The sequence below is a fragment of the Carcharhinus amblyrhynchos genome, chromosome 19 (assembly GCF_965287045.1).
Source record: "Carcharhinus amblyrhynchos chromosome 19, sCarAmb.v2.hapA, whole genome shotgun sequence".
In the NCBI taxonomy this organism is placed as follows: domain Eukaryota; kingdom Metazoa; phylum Chordata; class Chondrichthyes; order Carcharhiniformes; family Carcharhinidae; genus Carcharhinus; species Carcharhinus amblyrhynchos.
In genome coordinates, this window is record NC_137342.1 from 25666789 (window position 1) to 25686875 (window position 20087).

Sequence of the window (20087 nt, forward strand, 5' to 3'; positions counted from 1 at the left end):
AGGTTTTATAGAGCTGCAACATGATTTCCCAACTCCTGTACTCAATGCCCTGGCTGATGAAGGCAAGCATGCCATATGCCTTCTTTAATCCCTTAGCCAACTGTGTTGCCACTTTTAGGGAACTGTGGACCTGCACACCAGATCCCTCTGTGTGTTTATGTTCCTGAAGCTTCCACAATTTACAATATAATTCATACCTAAATTTGATCCTCCAAAATACATCACCTTGCATTTTTCTGGATTAATCTCTATCTGCCATTTGTGTGCCCAAGTCTCCAATCTATCTATATCCTGTTGTATCCCCTGACAATCCTCGGCACTGTCAGTAACTCCGCCAAACTTTGTATCATCCGTAAATTTACTAATCAGGCCACCCACATTTTCCCCCAGATCATTTATATATAGCACAAACAACGGAAGTCCCAGCATTGATCCCTATGGAACATCAGTAGCCACAGATCTCCATCCTGAAAAACACCCTTCCACCGCTACTCTCTGTCTTCTATAACCAAACCAGTCTCATATCCATCTAGCCAGCCCACCCTGAATCCCATGCGATTTTAGCTTTTGAACCAGTCTGCCATGTGGGACTTTGTCAAACGCCTTACTAAAGTCTACACAAACTACACCCACAGCCCTTCCCTCAACAATTTTCTTTGTCACCTCTTCAAAAAACTCAGTCAAGTTGGTAAGACATGATCTTCCTGGTGCAAACAATGTTGTCTGACACTAATTAGTCCATTGTGCATTTATCCTGTCCCTCAGTATCTTCTCCAAAATCTTCCCCACCACTGATGTCAGGATCACTGGCCTATAATTCGTTGGATTATCCTTGCTTCCTTTCTTAAACAAGGGAACAACACTGGCTATTCTCCAGTCATAGAATCATAGAATTCCTACAGTGCAGAAGGAGGCCGTTCGGTCTATCAATTCTGCACTGACCACCATCTCACCGAGGTACTATTCCCGTAACCCACAACTTTACACTGCTAATCCACCTGACACTAGGGTAAATTTAGCATGGCCAATCTACCTAACCTGCACATCTTTGGAGTGCGGGAGGAAACAGGAGCACCCAGAGGAAACCCACACAGACACAGGAAGAATGTGCAAACTCCATATAGACAGTGACGCACTAGGAATCGAACCTGGTTCCCTGGCGCTGTGAGGCAGCAGTGATGACCACCCTCTGCAACCTCACCTGTGGTCAAAGAGGATGCAAAGATATTTGTTCAGGTCCCAATTATTTCTCCTCTTGCTTCCTGCAGTAACCTGGGATAGATCCCATTGGACCCTGGGAACTTGTTTAGCTTAGTGCAATTTAGGATACTCAACATCCTGTCTTTGATATATCCCCTTTGATACATTGACATTCTCAAGAGCGTTCATACACCTATCCTAGATCTCAACATCTGTCATGTCTTTTCCTTGGTGAATAGCGAAACAGAGTACTCATTAAGGATTTCACCCATTTTTCTGTGGTTCCACTTATAACTTACCTCCGTTGTCCTTTAGTGGGCCTACTCTTTTACTTGCTACACTCTTGTTCCTAATATATTTGTAAACAGCCTTGAGATTCTCCTTGACCCTGTTTGCAAAAAATGTTTAACAATTTCCAGTACAAATTGCTCACTATCTGATTTTCCCTCTTCTCCTATGCAAAAGTATATGATATCTACGCAGGAAAATTGAGGTTTGTGCCAATGATGGTGATGGTACTCTAGACATCCTAAACTACAGCCACGTGAGCTTCTAGTCACATTTAGCTTAGCACCACATAGGGCTTCCTGACCAACAGGGTGCTAGCACAGGCACATAATGTGAGTACCAGAAGCATGCATTGAGAGAAGATCATGATATCAAACAGCACCTCATGCTAATTTGATATATTACCTATAATTTTGGACAGGGGGTCTTTGTTACTGCCTGGTGATTACCATTCCCAGTTCAACATGTATCATCTGCAGAAAGGGATTCTCCAACATCCCTCACATCCATTTGCAGTATTTGAGAGACTGAACCATCCAACTTCCAGGCAACTGCTTCTGTCTTACTTTCACTGGTGCACAATCAGTTACTCTGTAAATGAAGGGGTCTTTGCAAACCTTTTAGATTTTGAACAGAGCGGTGCTGCATCCTGATGAGAAGGTCAGGGGATTTGAGAGGACTATCAGGAGAAAGCCTACTTCATTAACAGAGGTAATAGTTACAGTTCCTCTTGGGCAGAAGCATGACTTGGAAATGGAACACAGAGTGATAGAGGAGGAGAAACATTTTTGATAGAAGGCTTCATCACTAAGGGGCTTTAGGAAACACTTCTTCCATTTCCACCTCAGCCAGTGTTACGTAAGAACATAAGAAATAGGAGCAGGAGTAGGCCATCTAGCCCCTCGAGCCTGCCCTGCCATTCAATAAGATCATGGCTGATCTGAAGTGGATCAGTTCCACTTTCCCGCTTTCCCCCCATAACCCTTAATTCCCCTGTCTATCAGAAACCTATCTACCCGTGAATTAAATATATTTAGCGAGGTAGCCTCTTCACTGGGCAAAGGTGAAGTAACCACTTCAATGGGCAGAGAATTCCAGAGATTCACCACCCTTTGAGTGAAGAAGTTCCTCCTCAACTCCGTTCTAAACTGCCCCCCCCCACCGATCTAAGCTGCGCGCCCCCCCCCCGACATGTTCAAGGCATATGTTTCAAAAAGGATGTGATCACTGAACTGTGCCACCTCCTGCAACCCAAACGCAGCCTCACTGCAGAGCAAAGATGGAATTGCCAATAGCTATCAAGGTGACCATCACCTTGAACTTCTTTGCTAGTGATTCTTCCAGGTAAGAGCAAGCAAAATTATTAACATTTCACAGCTCTTCACTGCATCAGAGAGGTCACAGAAGCCCAATCAGAAAGAAAAGTGGATGTTATTGTGACCAGAGAAGCAGGAGAAAATGAATTTACTAGGCTGGCAGGATTCCCAATGATGCAGGGTACATTGAGCTTCATACATGTGGCGCAGTGGGCTGCCCAAATTAATGGAGAGATGTTTTATTACCACAAGGACTACCACTCTTTTAATGTCTAGCTGGTCCGCGATGATGCCCAGAAAGTCCTCTCTGTGAAAGTCTGCTACCCAGACAGCAACCGTAGCATCTCCTCCCTGCAACAGTCATCTATATCTACTTTCTTTGTGTCATTATGAAGAGCCACAACCTGGCTGCTTGCCAGCTTGGAATACCCACTACGCACTTAGCTGGGTTCCCCTCCTCTACCTGTCCACAAGAGGACAGCATACCTATACATGAACCATATTTACCATTTACCATTTATTTACCATTTATTTATTTACCATTTATATAGATGATCTGGAGGAGGAAACCGAGTGTATGGTGTCGAAATTTGCTGATGACACCAAGATTGGGGGAACGGCAAATTGTGCGGAGGGTGTGGAGAGTCTGCAGAAGGATCTAGATAGGCTGGGCGAATGGGCCAGGAACTGGCAAATGGAATTTAATGTTGGCAAGTGAGAGGTGGTCCACTTTGGTAGGAATAATGGTAGGAAGGACTATTACTTACGTGGCGAAAAACTGCAGCAGGCGACAGTGCAGAGGGACCTCGGGGTCCTTGTGCATGAGTCGCAAAAACCCAGCCTGCAGGTGCAGCAGGTGGTCAGGAAGGCTAATGGGATGCTGGCCTTCATAGCGAGGGAGATTGAATATAAAAGTAGGGAGGTCTTGCTGCAGCTGTATAGGGCATTGGTGAGGCCGCAGCTGGAGTACTGTGTGCAGTTTTGGTTGCCGTACTTACGCAAGGATATTTTGGCCTTGGAGGGAGTGCAGAGGAGGTTTACTAGGCTTATACCGGAGTTGAGGGGGTTGAGCTATGAGGAGAGGCTGAATAAACTAGGCTTGTACTCGTTAGAGTTTAGAAGAATGAGGGGAGATCTCATTGAGATGTATAAGATGATGAATGGGATGGATAGGATAGAGGTGGAGAGGCTCTTCCCGCTCAGAAAGGACAGTAGGACTAGGGGGCACAGCCTCAAGATAAAGGGGGGGCGGTTTAGAACGGAGTTGAGGAGGAACTTCTTCACTCAAAGGGTGGTGAATCTCTGGAATTCTCTTCCCGTTGAAGTGGTGGAGGCTGCCTCGCTAAATATTTTTAAGACGCGGGTTGATGGGTTTTTGATAAGCGAGGGGATTAAGGGTTATGGGGAGAGGGCGGGAAGGAGGAACTGAGCCACGACAGATCAGCCATGATCTTATTGAATGGTGGGGCAGGCTCGAAGGGCTCGATGGCCTACTCCTGCTCCTATTTCTTATGTTCTTATGTTCATATACAGCCACTGGCAGAATATATGAAGCAAACAATTTGCGTGCTGAGGTAACAGTTCCACTGCCTTCACCATCCAGCAGATTGCCCATGTTCATTGCAGTCTACTGCATCCTCCACAGCCCAGCTATCATGGGCAAAGACTTTACCACCAGACAACTGGAACCACTTCGGCAGGAGATGATGAGAAGGGGAGCAAGAGGAAGAAGGAGAGAGAGAGGTGCAGGGACAAGGCATATGGTATCCCTTTGCTCTCAATTGGATGTCTGTGAATGAATGCTCAGACTCCAATTCCCCTAAGGCATCAACTCGACATAGTTGCTCCAAAGTTCCCACTTTTCAATTAGCTGCTATGCAACATCATAACACCCTCTTGGTCAAAATCCTCAAAATATAAGGATTTATTTTATTTTGAAAAAATTGTTTCAAAGCATTTTCATCCAGCAACACTTCCAATAAGACATAACAAAACTGAACTACTCAGCTTGGTGAGTGGTTAGGCAGTGGTGCATAAAGCAGCATGAGAGGTTGACGATATGCTTGGTTTAGATCTCTTCTGAAGATGCATTGACTGGCCTTGATCATCCATGTGAGGTATATCTGGAACTCTATCAAGGCTATCGGAACCAGGTTCCAGGAACTGACCTTCCTGATCTACTGATCCCAGTCCTTTCTCAGTCGGTGTATTGAAGACTTCTTGACCTCCTCAGAAACATGATATCTCTCCTCTTGCCCAGCTCCTGGACTAAATCACTCCACTAACGTATCAAAAAACCTAGGAGACTGTCTCCTGTCACTGTTGCGTGTTCTGTGCTTTTATTTCTGTTCAGTCTGCACAAGCTTCTGCACAATGAGTGTAGATGCCCCTTAAGAGGAGAATTCTATCTTTAAGAAGTGCAGACTAGTCATGTTTGCTGCTGGAACCCCTATTGAACATATAGTCAGTAGCAGCGTGTTCCATGCTAGGGTGCTGCACCAGTGATTTGCCTGGCTCAACAAGATTGCACATTGTTAATGCATGCCAAAATAGCTCAGTTGGGAGAGCGTTAAACCGAACATCTAAAGGTCCCTGGTTCAATCCTGGGTTTTGGCATGATCCTACCTGCCAATTGGCACTGCATTTTAGGGGTTGCATAGTGGTTAGCACAGCTGCCTCACAGTGCCAGGGACGCAGGTTCAATTCCCAGCTTGGGTCACTGTCTCTGTGGAGTTCTCCCTATGTCTGCATGGGTTTCCTCCCACAGTCTGAAAGAGGTGCTGGTAAGGTGCATTGGCCATGCTCAATTCTTCCTCAGTGTATCCGAACAGGCACTGGATTTTCACAGTAACCTCATTGCAGTGTTAATATAAGTCTTACTTGTGACTAATGAATAAACTTTTATGTTCAAGCTGATGATATCATGATCCCCCGCAGACCTAAAAACAGGCCTTGAAGAACTAATTCATCCCTCATTGCGTCTTTACCAGCTCAGCTGAGATTTGTATAATATTATGTTCTTTTTGAAAAACGAACTGCCATAAAATGAAGGGAAATTGAGAAGTGTGTCCTTCACTGATTTCAGAGTCACTGCAGGCTGAACTTTCCCTGCCCGATGGTGCCAAGGTTGGTGATGGTTGGGGCGGAGAGCTGCATTGGGATAGCTCCCTGGTGTGTTTCTGCCAACAAATTGAATTGGCTGCCCATTCCACGGAGAGAGACAAGCAATCTGCATTGTTAAAGCTCCAGCTGTGGGTGATTCTGTGGCAGGTCACTGAACCAGCTGAGGATCTATGTCACAAAAGCAATGCTGCATTTATAAAAGGCTGCACATTTCACCAAGGGTTTCTCCTCTCACCTTCCTGACAATTATTGATATGTTGACAGGCAGGTCATCAGGGATGCCTCCACGATGAGACAGCACCACAGTCTCTGATCTGCCTCAGCAAGCCTCTAATAGGCCAGCAGGATCAAGAGCCCTAAGAGGATAATGGTAAAGAAGGCGGCCTGTTAGGAGTTTAGAAGAGTGAAAGGAGACTTCATAGAAACTTATAAACTCTAACAGGGTTAGACAGAGCGGTTTCAGAAAGAATGTCCCCAGTGGGTGGGGTAGTCCAGAACTAGGGTCATAGTTTGAGGATAAGGGGTAAACCTTCAGGACTGAGGTGAGGAGTAATTTCTTCACTCAGAGGGTGATGAATATGTGGAATTCACTACCACAGATTGTAGTTGAGGCCAAAACATCGTCTGATTTCAAGCAGAAATTAGATCTAGCTCTAGGGGCTAAAGGGATCACAGGATATGGGAGGAAGGCGGGATCAGAATATTGAGTTTGATGATCAGCTATGATTAAAATGAATGGAGGAGCAGACTCAAAGGGCCAAACGGCCTACTCCTGCTTCTTCTTTCCATGTTACTAATTGTCAATCTGATTCCCTGCAAGTGTGGGCTTGTGTTCCCCATTTGAATCTGACACAGGGTCCCGAGCGGTGGTGATCAACCTTCGTAAATCAAGACCAATTAAAGTGAGGTACATGCTGATTGCACAAAATGTAAATTGTGAGAATTATGCACTCCCTCTGTGTCTGGTCAAAGAAGAAACATTTATTTTATTTCTACCATTTGAAGTTAATGATTGATTAAGCATTTTCTACAACTCATTATGAAATATTTGGGGTGTATTAAATGTATTTAATTTGGCCTAATTGGGCAGCACGGTGGCACAGTGGTTAGCACTGCTGTCCCACAGTGCCAGGGATGCGGGTTCAATTCCAGCCTCAGGTTACTATCTGTGTGGAGTTTGCACATTCTCCCTGTGTCTGCGTGGGTTTCCTCCAGGTACTCTGGTTTCCTCCCACAGTCCAAAGATGTGAGGGTTAGGTTGATTGGCCATTCTAAATTGGCCCTTGTGTCAGGGGGATTAGCAGGGTAAATATGTGGGGTTACGGGAATAGGTGGGATTGTGGTCAGTGCAGGCTCGATCGGCTGAATGGCCTCCTTCTGCTCTGTAGAGATTTTATGATTCTTATTCATGAGGTCATGGTGTGTGGACAAGCCTGATTCAATCTTGCAGCCTACTGAAATGAAGAAGGGCCAATCATTCGGCCCACTCACTAGCCTAGGTTGCCTGTCACTGGTCCAATACCAGTGATGATGTGGGTATGCCGGCGTTGGACTGGCGTAAACACAGTAAAAAGTCTGACAACACCAGGTTTTAGTCCAACCAATTTATTTGATAATAGACTCACAAGCTTTCGGGGTTAGCCCCTTTGTCTCCATTCACCTGACGAAGGGGCTAACCCCGAAAGCTTGTGAGTCTATTATCAAATAAATCGGTTGGACTAAAACCTGGTGTTGTCAGACTTTTTACTGCCAATACCAGTGACCAGAGGCCTGTGGCAAAATCCTATCATGAGCTGGAACAAATTGTTTCTTTCTTTGATCATACCACAATGTACAGTGAAATAGAAACTATCTCCACATGAAGGACAAGCAATGACATTGCAACTTTTTATTTGTTTTTCAGAGGCAATAAAAGTGAATATTTGAATACAACCAGGAAATGACCCAGGCACTTTGTGATTCTGGTAAGGAAAACTAATTCGGTAAAAACTGTTTTCCGATAATGACACAGTAGAAGCAAGGAAAGAAAGTTTGTTTGTTTGGTTACAAAGAGGGGCCAACTTCCCCCTGCGTTTTGACATTCAGCAACTATTGTGTTAGATTACTTGCATAACTGAAATAACAATGAGCTATAAATGAACGTTGAAAAGGGAGCAAAGTTATCTTACAGTCTACAAGTATTATGAATGATAAAATAAGAGCTCAATCGAATAAAGTCTGTCAATAAGCAAGAGGATCACGTTACGTGGCTAACCTTTGCAGTTGCTGTAATAATTATGTGCTGTGTGTCATTCCACAGAATAGTTATGGGGCAGGAGACCGTTCGGCCCATCGAGCCTGCCCCGGCTCTCCAAATGAGCATCATGACTTAGTGCCATTCTCCTGCCTTTACCTGTACCCTTGCCCATTGTTCCTATTCAAATAATCATCTAATGTCCTCTTGACTATCTTGATTGAATCTGCCTCTACCACATTGCCAGGTAATTCATTCCTGACTGGAACCACTCACTGTATGGAAATTTTTTTTACATCTCATTTGTTTCTTTTGCAAATCAATTTAAACCTGTGCCCTCTCGATCCTTTTACAAGTAGGAACAGTTTCTCCCTATCTAATCTGTCCAGCCATCATGATTTTGAACATCTCTATCAGATCTTTTCTTAGCGTTTGTCTCTCCAAGGAGAACAGTCCAAACCTCTGCCACCTAACCTCATAACTGGAGTTCCTCATTTCTGGAACCATTCTTGTAAACCTACTTGATTGTTGCGTGCATGGACGACATCCAGATTTACAGATGACTGGCACTACTTCATGACAGGAGCGCCCAGCCCTCACTAGAAGTCCACCAATCAGTTCTCCTCTGGGTCAGTAAGATTGCTGAGGTGCTGCCCAGCATCAGAGACAGTGGCTCCACAGAGCACCAATCTTCTGTCCTCTCTTTCATTCCTGCTCTCACATACTCCACCAGTGCCCTGTTGTTGCCTGCCTGCCAGCCGGCAAACCCAGACGGCTGTAGACCAGACCCAGAGCTGCTTGAGGTCATGCTGCAAAACGATTGCAACCTCCACATCGATGGTCAACAATCTTCCAACTCCAGTGCCTCCACCACCAAAGAAGCAACTTGTAGCAGCTATAGGAAAAAGCACATGGAGGGCAGTTAGTTTATTTTTGTTTATGTAATGAAATGATTGAATTTATAAATTCGGATCGGAATGGATATTTAATGTTGCTTGTGTGATGTTAGAAAGCTGAAGGTGTTAGTGTCAGTGAAGGAAATGTGAAGAGCATGTGACTCTTGGGGATTGGGGAAGTGTGGTTTTGGTTCTTAATAATTTGATTACGTAAAACCACAGCAGAAGGAAAAGGTTTATGGTGTAAGCTCCCATCCCCTTCCTGTTCCTCCACTTCCTGATCTCATTCCTCCTTCCCCACTTCCTCCATCCATTCACCACATCATACTGCTGCTCATGCAATGGGTAGTAACATGTTTGTGTAGCTCATGGCATTCTATTAGGGCCCAGGGAGTGAGTGCAAAAGGTGAAAAACACCATGGTTCATTCTCTAGTGAAGTCTGGACTCGAGAACGATTTTCCATCTATCCGATTGCATCAAAATTTGAGTATCTCCATAACTTCCTAAACGTAGGGGTTGTATAGGGAGATTAGAAGTTGGTACCTCTCAATCAAATGGATTTTCAAGGACTTTGATCCAATTGGATCAAGAAGGCGGGGGGGAGAAATGACTACAATCCCCAGAATCCTGTGAGCCCCCAATCTAATGATAGGTCAATATGGATCGGGACGGACCAGTGAGGTGTGTGGAGATCCAGCCAGGACTTCTGATTAGTATGTTCCGACCCTTAACACAATTACTCCCTCAGTGCGAACAGGCAAATAAATATGCCCAAAAGGGAAAAAAGATAGACTTCAACGGAAGAGGATAAAACACCTTTGGCTTCTTGTTGATAAACAAGAAGACCTCAATCTAATTATTAACTGTTGAGTTGTTAAACTAAAAGCTTCCGCATTAGCAGCTCAGTCATGAATTTTCCATCAGTCAGATCATATTGAGCAGAAATTCTGAAAGATTTAGAGGTGAAAGCTCAGATTAATATAACCCTGGCATGTTGAGTGTGGGAAGATTTAATGAACTTTCTCACACGCACATAACAGTATTATTTATTCATTACCTTGTCACAACTAGGCTTTCATTAACGCTGCAAAATTCCCTAGTTGTCACTCTCCAGCGCCTGTTCAGCTACACTGAAGGAGAATTTAGTTTGGCCAATGCTCATAACCAGCATGTCTTTCAGACTGTGAGAGGAAACCCACGCAGACACAGGGAGAAAGTGCAAACTCCATACAGACAGTGACCCAAGCCAGGAATCGAACCTGGGTATTAAAAGCAGACATGATAAATAAGGAAAAAGCATTGTAAGGATACACTTGATGGTGGATTTAATAATAATGATCACCGACCGCACTGTGGTAAGAAAATTAAAAGCATACATATTCATAGTACTTCAACTAAAACAATGACCAGCGTTTTACAGCCCCCCTGTGTTCTTCGGTGGATGAAGCAGCCATTTAAATTGCCATTTACTTTGACGAGACCATAATATCTCACTGGACAGGAGGGGCCATAAAATGATTGCCAAGAAGTTTAACCTGTTGTATCCTAATTGATGCGAATCATAATCAGGGACTATGCAGGCGTCAAATTTAATATAGAGCTCTACAAACAAAATTAAACCGTTGTAAATTGATCTACATCTCTACATCACAGCCTTGAAAGCAACGTCGTCAATAGAGTTCTGATAATAGGTGAAAAAAGCAATTAAGAAACTGCATGATAACTTTATACATTGGAATTCAGCCTGTGTCTCCTGCAAAATAATAAATGCAGGAGACGAATGGCAAGGTGATTGGGGGCATGCCAATATATTTATATTTGCTAAGGATATTATTAAAAAGAATGCAGAAAAGATTTGCTGGAATGTTACCAGGACTTAATGGTTTGAGTTATAAAGAGAGGTTATATAGACTGGGACTTTTTTCCCTGAAACGTAGGAGACTTAGGGATGATCTTATAAAGATTTATAAAATAACGAGGGGCGGAGATCAGCTAGATAAACAACATGTTTTCCCAAAGGTAGGGGAGTCTAAAACTAGAAGGCATAGGTTTAAGGTGAGAGGGAAGAGATACGGGGGCAATTTTTCACACAGAAGGTGGTGAGTGTCTAGAACAAACTGTTAGAGATCATAGTAGAGGCAGGTACAACTTTGTCTTTTAAAAAGCATTTAAATAATTGGGTAAGATGGGTGTAGAGGGATATGGGCCAAACGCAGGCAATTGGGACTAGCTTAGTGGTTAAAAAAAAGGGCGGCATGGACAGGTTGGGTCGAAGGTCCTGTTTCCACGTTGTATATCACTTTATCACTCTATGATACCAGAATGCTATAAATGACATGCAGAACTGGTATTTATGCATATATCCCTGTCAAAAATCGGCTTAACGTAGAAAAACATTTAATTACCTTTCCAGCAGACATGAAGATTTGTGGTTGAATGGACAGCCTAGGAGAGAAATAATAGGCCCTGGTGCTTCTATTGCTTCATATAGATAGCTATATTAGATTCAATTTCAGATGTCAAACATAAATTAATGTCAATTCACAAAAGTAAAATGCTTGATTGAAGAGGAAGTTTAAAGGGCAAATAGGGGATGAGGATGGGATGCAGGGATGGCGTCAATTAAAGGCCTCAGAAACAGTAGAAGCCCCAGGGCCCATGATTTCTCTCCTAGGCTGTGCATTCTACCACAAATCGTTATACCTGCTTAACCAAGAACTACAAATCATGATTATAGTTGATTGTTTTTGTGGACTTCAGTATTAGATTCTACCTGCTATATGGATAAGAGACATAAGATACACTCTGTACTACATATGTCACCTGACCTGGAGGTTAAAAGTAAAAAGTTTACTTATTAGTCACAAGCAAGGCTTACATTAACACTGCAATGAAGTTACTGTGAAATTCCTCCAGTCGCCACGCTCCCGCACCTGTTTGGGTCAATGCATCTAACCAGCACGTCTTTCAGAATATGGGAGGAAACTGGAGCACTCGGAGAAAATCCGCACAGACACAGGGAGAATATGCAAACTCTACACAGGCAGGGACCCAAGCGAGGAATCGAGCCCAGGTCCTTGGCACTGTGAGGCAGCAGTGCTAACAACTGTGCCACCCGTTTGGAGGTCAGATAACACATATGTTAGGGAGTTAGCCAGATTAAATGGTGTTCTTGTCACTTATAAAAGTGATTTTCAGTATTATTCTTTGAGTCTAGGATGTAACACTACGGGGCAGCCCATGCAGCAGAAGACTTTCTCGAGAATATCAATGGTGTGCTTTATGATTCCTTGAGGAAGCGTAGTTCCCATTGTGTACCCTCTGAGCCGGTATACTTTGGATGCAGACCAGAGCCATGAGCCATGTGGATAACCTTCATCACCCACTGACCAGTCTTTGATATATTATGGTGTTTCAAATGCAGCAGAAACTAAGGACTCCCGCAGAACCAATGCAGCTTTGACTACTGCCAGGATGAGAGGCATTCACCTGTATGACATGCAGCGTCTGGTCACACACTAGCCCCACATCGAGGAGTGGAATTGTTTTTAGCTTATAAAAATGGCAGAGCTCACATGAGCTGCAGACCACGGAAATGTGCATGCAGACAGTTACAGTCTACATCACGGGGAATACCTATAGTCCAGGCAAACCCTCATGCTCCCAGGGCAATTTTCCCCACTGAAAGTGAATCCACTGGATAAGTCCCAGCACTATTTAGCTCAGAAAAGCCACTGCTTCGTTCATTTTTTATTAATTTTTGGTATGGATCCGGATTTATTGCCCACATCCTATTGCCTGAGATTTTTCTACTTGACTGCTGAATCTATGCTGGATTGATGGGCTGAGTGGCCTAATTCTGCTCCTATGTCTTATGGTCTTATGTGGTTGTAGGTACTTCTGTGATGCTGTTAAGTAGGAAGTATCTGGAAGAGTTATATACAACTGTACAGCTTGCTAGGCCAGGTTCAAGCAGAAGTTAGGAGTCACTCATAGTCATGTGGAACTGGAAGCCCACATCAACTAAACCAAGTAAGGACACAGGTTTCCTTCCCCAAAGGAAACCAGAGAATCAGCTGAACTTTTACAATAATTTGACAGCTTCATGGTCACATTCACGAACACGAACATCTTTTCTTTCCTTAATTTCCAGATTGAATTTAAAAACCCCTGTCATGCTGAGATTTGAACTCAAACTCTGGGTTACAAAGAAACAGGAACTTACTGTTCAGTACTGTTGAAAATTGTTCAGCTGTGCTCTATTATATTTAGTGCTGATTTGTAGCATAAACGATGCCTTTTCACTGCCACTAATTAAAATGATGTTGATTAATTCCTACTGTACTGGCCTTACAGGACACATCACATCACAAAGTATTGAACTTGTTTGTTGTTGATGGCATGGATTTTATTAATGGTTGCCAACTCCAAGAAAGGGCAGTCTTGATGACCTCTTTCTATTTTGTGTTGGAAACAAAAGACTTCCATTGCTGACAAATTAACAATAGGAGTAATCAAAATTTTTAGAAGGGTAAAATAAAGTATAAGAGTTGAGCATAATGGACATTTTTCATCAAACTACATTTCTAACTCGGTAACGACCGTCACGCTGTTCCTCAAGTGCCCTTTGGTGTTGGTTTTCTGCCAAGGATTTCTTTGCACCCATGCCAAAGATACTATATAATTTAGTTTGTATGGTTTGTGGCAGTGTAATGAAATCTGCTACAATCCAGCAAGGGACCTGTAACTTTTTGTTTAAAGTGGACAAAGTTTGAAATCCCAGTTACCCACAATGAGGATCAATCCCTAATGTCAATAAAATGAAGGAGATAGTCATTGACTTCAGGAAACGTAGTGGAGGAAGTGCCTCAGTCTACATCAAAGAGGATGATGTGGAAATGGTTAAGAGCTTTAAGTTTCTAGGTGTCCAGGTCATCAGCAACCTGTCCTGACTGCTCCATACCAATGCTATAGTTAAGAAAGCCTAGCAGTGCCTCTACTTTCTCAGAATGCTAAGAAAATTCCACATTTCCACAATGACTCTCACAATCTTTTACAGATGCACCGTAGAACACATCGTGTCCAGATGTATCACAGCTTGGCATGTTCCTGCTCCAGCAAAGATCACAAGAAACTACAAAGGGTTGTGAACGTAACCCAGTCCATCACACAATCCTGCCTCCCATCCATTGACTCTATCTACACTTCCCATTGCCTCACAAAAACAGCCAGCATAATCAAGGATCCTAGACACCTGGGATATACACTCTTTAAAGTGTGTTTATTAGTGTCACAAACAGGCTTATATTAACACTGCAATGAAATTACTGTGAAAATCCCCTAGTTGCCACACTCTGGCACCTGTTTGGGTACTTTGAGGGAGAATTTAGCATGGCCAGTGCACCTAACTGGCATGTCTTTTCGGACTGTGGGAAGAAACCAGAGCACCTGGAGGAAACCCACATAGGCATGAGAAGAACATGCAGACTCCGCACAGACAATGACCCAAGCCAGGAATTGAACACGGGTCCCTGGCGCTGTGAGACAACAGTGCTAACTAACCACAGTGCCACCATGCTGTCCACCTTCTTCTGTCAGGAAAAAGATACATAAGTCTGCGATCAAGTACCAACCGACTCAAGAACAACTTCTTCCCTGCAGTCATCAGTCTTCTGAGTAGAGCTATTTTATATTAAACTGATCTTTCTCTACATACTAGCTCTGACTGTAATACTACATTCTGCAACCTCTTCTTTTCTTCACTCTATGTACTCTATGAAAAGTATGCTTTGTCTATATAGCATGCAAGAAACAATATCTTTCACTGTCTATCAATACATGTGACAATAATAAATGAAATCAACAAGATTCCATGGTTTTAAGCAAACAAAATGGTAGATGCAGGAAGGATGTTCCCAATGGTGGGGGCATCCAGAACCAGGGTTCACAGTCTGAGAATTCAGAGTAGACCATTTAGGATGGAGGTGAGGAGACATTCCTTCACCCAAAGAGTGGTAAGTCTGTGGAATTCATTACCACAGAAGTAGTTGATTGCAAAACATTGAATATATCAAGAGGCAGCTTAATATAGCACTTGGGGAGAATGGGATCAAAGGTTATGGGAAAAAGGCAGGATTAGGCTATGGATGATCAGTCATGATCATAATGAATGGCGGAGCAGGCTCGAAGGGCCAAATAGCCTCCTCCTGCTCCTATTTTCTATGTTTCTATAAATAAATGTTAGTCAAATAAGTAAAACAATCTACAATATCTAGCTTCTACTCCAACATTCAAAATTAACATAAGGTAAATATGAATCAACAGGGAAATTTTGGTAGAGTCCCTCACTGCAAAAGGTCTGCAAAAGGTCGATGCAACCAATCCCATTGGATTTCTGAGAAACCCAGCCACACATCAATGACAACGGTGAGTCATAGAATCTCATTAAAGCTCTGGCTGCCTCACAAGAGAGTTCAATTCCTCATTTTTGAAAATGTAGGCCAAAATTTTACAGGCCCACCCACTACAAGAATTGGAGCAGGTGAGGGTCCATTGAACTCTGGAGGGATTTTATAGTTTCAGGGCAAACTAGGCTGTAAAATCCCACCCTGTGCTTTTGAATTCCCTGTCACAGACTGCCTAATGACTGCTCGTCCCCAGTGGTTCAGACTCTTGCCCTGAGGCTGCATTCTATTGTATCCACAAAGTTGCAATCCTAACTCTAATTACCAGCTTCCAGCTCTACTTCTAGGACCTCCTTAGAATGCCAGCTCATCGCACCTCAGGTTCTCTAAATGCTGGTCTCCCGCAGCAACAAAATGTAAATGGCTTCCAGAGATTCTTTGAGCCCTAATAGACTGGCACGGAACCGGTGAATTACCACTACATTCTGAACTTCCCAGGACTTCTCTGATTCTGAGCTGCTTGACCCTGCTAACAGTTTTGAGGGTTTATCTACGAGCTATTAATCACATAAGGTCTAAAATTCAACCTAGTGTCTCCCAGGGATTTGGAACCCCAACTGCCAGGAGCCTGCTAATTGCAGCGTCTTTTTGGTATGAAGCCTCCTTCCCTGCTGCAAAACACTCAGAATAATTGAACCTTCTTCAGCTCCAATCACCTGCATAATGACATAGCCTTTCAGTGTTCATTGGATCTTTCTAAACTAAATTAGTTCCAATTCCCAAGACTCTGGACTGCATTTCTTTGCCAGCAGTGTAGACATCATGGGCCCAATTCTCCCATTGCAACCCGCAGCTTTTCTAGCAGATCCGGTCCGGAAAATTGTGTGTTGGTCATTTTGTGGAATTTGTGCATGCACAGGGAATGCATACGCATCTCCCAGAGCCAGAAAACAGTCGCAGTCGGGGCTGTGCTGGAAACCGGCAGGAAGAGAGGTAAATCATTTGAATCTTTTTTTTATGCATTTTAAATTTGTTTTGCATGTCATTTTCAGGAACTTACCAGGCCCTTTTGAATCTCCCACCCGCCAGGAGTATTTCATTCCAGCAGGGTTTAGAGTAGCTCCCCAAATTCAGGGAACTAGTAAGAGACCCCACCGGAATGAAGGGGAGGGGGGGAACAATCAGAGCTGACAATGCCAGCCTGTGCCCTGGCACTGCCCAAGGGGCAATGTGCCCATGTCTGGGGCACCTTGGTAGTGTCCATCAGGCATCGGGCAGTGCCAAGGGGATGGGGCCTAAGGGCGATCAGTGGGGGTGGCAGGTCCGTCTGTCACTCTGCGTTGGGATCGGTCTAGGCTGGAGCAGTGATTGGGGTGCTCTGGGAGAGAGGGGTGGTGGTCTCATGGGGAGGGGCCTGCCTCCGGGTGGGGAGGAGTTTGACCCGGGGAAGATCAACAGGAGAGGGGTCCTCCAGGGTGAGGCGGGTAGGGGGGAATCACCACTGCTGGGTGGGGGGGGGCCGCGGTGGTGAGCTGGGTGCTCCAGGGTGGGGGATTGTTTTTGAGGGGGGGCTACTGGAAGGGCAGCACTGCGGGGATCCCAGGCTGGCCATAATTAAGCTGGCCAGCGAATGGGGAGACTGACAAATCAGGGCCACTGCGCATTCACAGAGTTTCAGAGCTGTCAGACTCCCAACGCAAATAGCTCTCCCCCCGTCCCCCACCACCCCCGGGTTTTTAATGAGATTCCTGATTGTGAGCTCTACCGTACCCAGAGTGCGGAGATTCAATTGAGAAGCTGCACTGAAAAGATGGTCATGAGCTAGGACAGTTTTCCCACCAGTTCAGCACTTTTGGGAGAATCACCCCCCCCCACCCCCACCCCACCCCACCCCCCATGTCTCTAGTTCTCCAGCTAAATAAGCACACCTGCTGTTTATGGCCCTATCTCTTCTACTCTGACTCTGTTAAACAAATGAATAATCTCCTGAACTATCATTTTCTTTTCGGTGACCCGGCAATCTCTAAAGCCCAGCCTTTTAGTTGCTATACCTTCGCAACAATAATCTTCTGAGAACTATGCATGGGAGGAGATTTTTCTCCCTCTCCACAGCATGATTTATGATAGCGGGAGACGAGGCGCTGCTCGCTGGTGATGTTATGATCCTGTCTTTGTCAAAGGGGCTTCCTGTTGAATGTACCCCTCGTCTCCCGTGGCAGGTGTACGCCATTTCGGGAGACCATAAGATCCCATCGCCATGAAGCACAGCAAGATTTTGACAATTACCTCTGAAACATTAACCTGAACTAGGACCTAGCTATTTATCAGAAGTCAACCTGAAAGAAGTAAATAAATATATTTTTTATTCATCTTAGTAGTAGCATGGTTTGTCATATTGTTATCACTTTATGGCACATATTTCATATATGTTATATTTTAAAATTCCAGTGGCAGAATTCTATTTATGAACAATTAAAAATTGTTGTCTTTTTGGTCTGAGTTTCAATTAGCAAAGGACTCATCAATAGTGGGAAATTAAAAACAACTATCTTTTATTTGCACCCTCTACCCCCTACTCCAGGCTGCCATGAATGGACAATGCACTCTGTAGGACCAGTTTTGTCCCAAGGGTAGCTGACTGGCATAGTAAAAGACAGTTTTGACCATTAACACACCTCAGGAACTCTTGTCACAGGTATGCCCCAGTGGTGGGCCATAACACTAGCAAAAGGAGCTTCCTCAATATTACCTGTCCTTCTAAATATCTTTGAATCATCTGCAAATTTAACAACAGTGCCTTTGGTTCCTTCTTCCAAATCTTCAATGTATATTGTGGAAAGTTGTGATCCCAGCACTGACTCCTGAGGCACATCACTAGTCGCCAGCTGCCATCCTAAGAAAGACACCTTTATCCCCACTCTCTGCCTTCTGCCAGTCAGTCAGTGTCTCTATCCCTCACCAAGTTGTTGCTTTCTCTGCTTGCAGGAAAATAAATTAGAGAGGTTTTTTTTAAATTTGATTTAATTTGATTCATTATCACACAGTGAAAAGTATTGTTTCTTGCGCGCTATACAGACAAAGCATACCATGCATAGAGAACAAACAGAGAGGGGTGCAGAATGTAATGTTACAGTCATAGCCAGGGTGTCGAGAAAGATCAACTTAATACAGGTAGATAAGAGATTGAGTTAGAGCATTGTTAAAGAGATTGTGAGAGTTAAAATAGAGTTTTAAAAGCATAGAACAAGAATAAAAGACAGAATTCGAGGATATGGTGGGCTCAGCTCACAAGAAGTCGCCTCACTCTAGCACCATCTTGATCAAATCAATAGTGTGACTGTTGGCCGGTGTGGTGAGCACATTATTTGTGAAGGATCAGTGTGAGGCATGGGTGTGAGAGGAAGTTAGGCTGAGGTAAGTATGAGTGTTAGCCGTGAGGTGTCGGCAGGGAGAGGATAGAGAGGAGAGAGAGAGGTGTGTTGAAATGAGGAGTGATGGGTAGAGGGAATGGTGGGCAAGTTAGAGTGTGGGGATTGTCACTAGTTTTGTGCCACTGTCATGCCCTCCCAAGTTCCAAGATCTGCTTGGTACTCAGTGACAGATTGGAGGGAACACACTCCACATCACACCTTCCACAACCATTACCATCCATGCCTATTTGATTATGTTACCATCTTCTTCCCATTCTTGGGAGAGCTCACACCACTGGAGTCACTCAGCTCTCTCAACTGGACAACTAGTTAAGAGAGAGACACTCTTCCTTCCTTCCCAGGTCTCATTGCTATTCTTGTGAATGTAGCAGCGTAAGAGAGATAAATTGGAATCCAATTTGAATATTCAGAAATATGGAGCAGCATAACTATGGGAGAATGTAGCTATTAGGAGCTTGGGCCAATACTATAGAGCCTGAGATATTGTCATATATGGCTGTAAAAATATAACAATCTTAGCAAGTGTGTTGGAGACAACTCTTCCATACAGGAGTCAGTTGAAATTCTAAGTGCTGGCTAACTGGGTTTAAATTCATTGAAAAGTGGAGGACTCTACCAACACTAAATTAAACTTGTGAGGTGGCCAAACTGAGAAGAGAGAGAAAATTCCTAAATACAAAATCCAGAGTTAATGAATACTAAAAGGAGGAAGGTTCTAACCCTAGGTAGTTATACTTAAGATGTTAATGATGCCTGTACTGAACTGGAAATTTACAATTTTGGGATGGTTGGAGATTTGAAGGGACAACTTTAGTGGCAGTCCGAGAGAGAGCCCTAGTTTGAGTGACTTAGCTTCTAATATTTGATGAGTGTCAAACTTGAGTTTTTCAGGGGTTCTAAGTCAAATGGGTGTAGAAGCAAACTTGGGTTAGTAAGTTTGGCTTGAAGAACAAGTAATTTGCATTCATTGTACTGTTAATATTTTTAATGTAACTGGCTATTTAAGATAGAATGTAGTTGTTAATATGCATGTTCTTTGATTTCTGTGGAGTAAAATACTTTCATTTTGAACCTTGTGGTTTCATTATTTTAGTGAATACTTGTATTTTCCTCTTTGGCCTCCCACTACGTGCAGCACACTGAGATGTATTGTGTCGTCATGGGAAAGGAGTGCTAAATTGTCTAGCCTTGAGCA

The 20087-nt window shown here is 43.7% G+C and overlaps 1 non-coding gene across 1 annotated transcript; it reads left to right on the plus strand.

Annotated features, from left to right (window-relative positions):
* The first annotated feature begins 5347 nt into the window (after window positions 1-5347).
* trnaf-gaa (transfer RNA phenylalanine (anticodon GAA)) lies at window positions 5348-5420 on the plus strand. The gene has a single exon. It is a non-coding gene; the product is annotated as a tRNA-Phe (tRNA).
* The last annotated feature ends 14667 nt before the right edge of the window (window positions 5421-20087 follow it).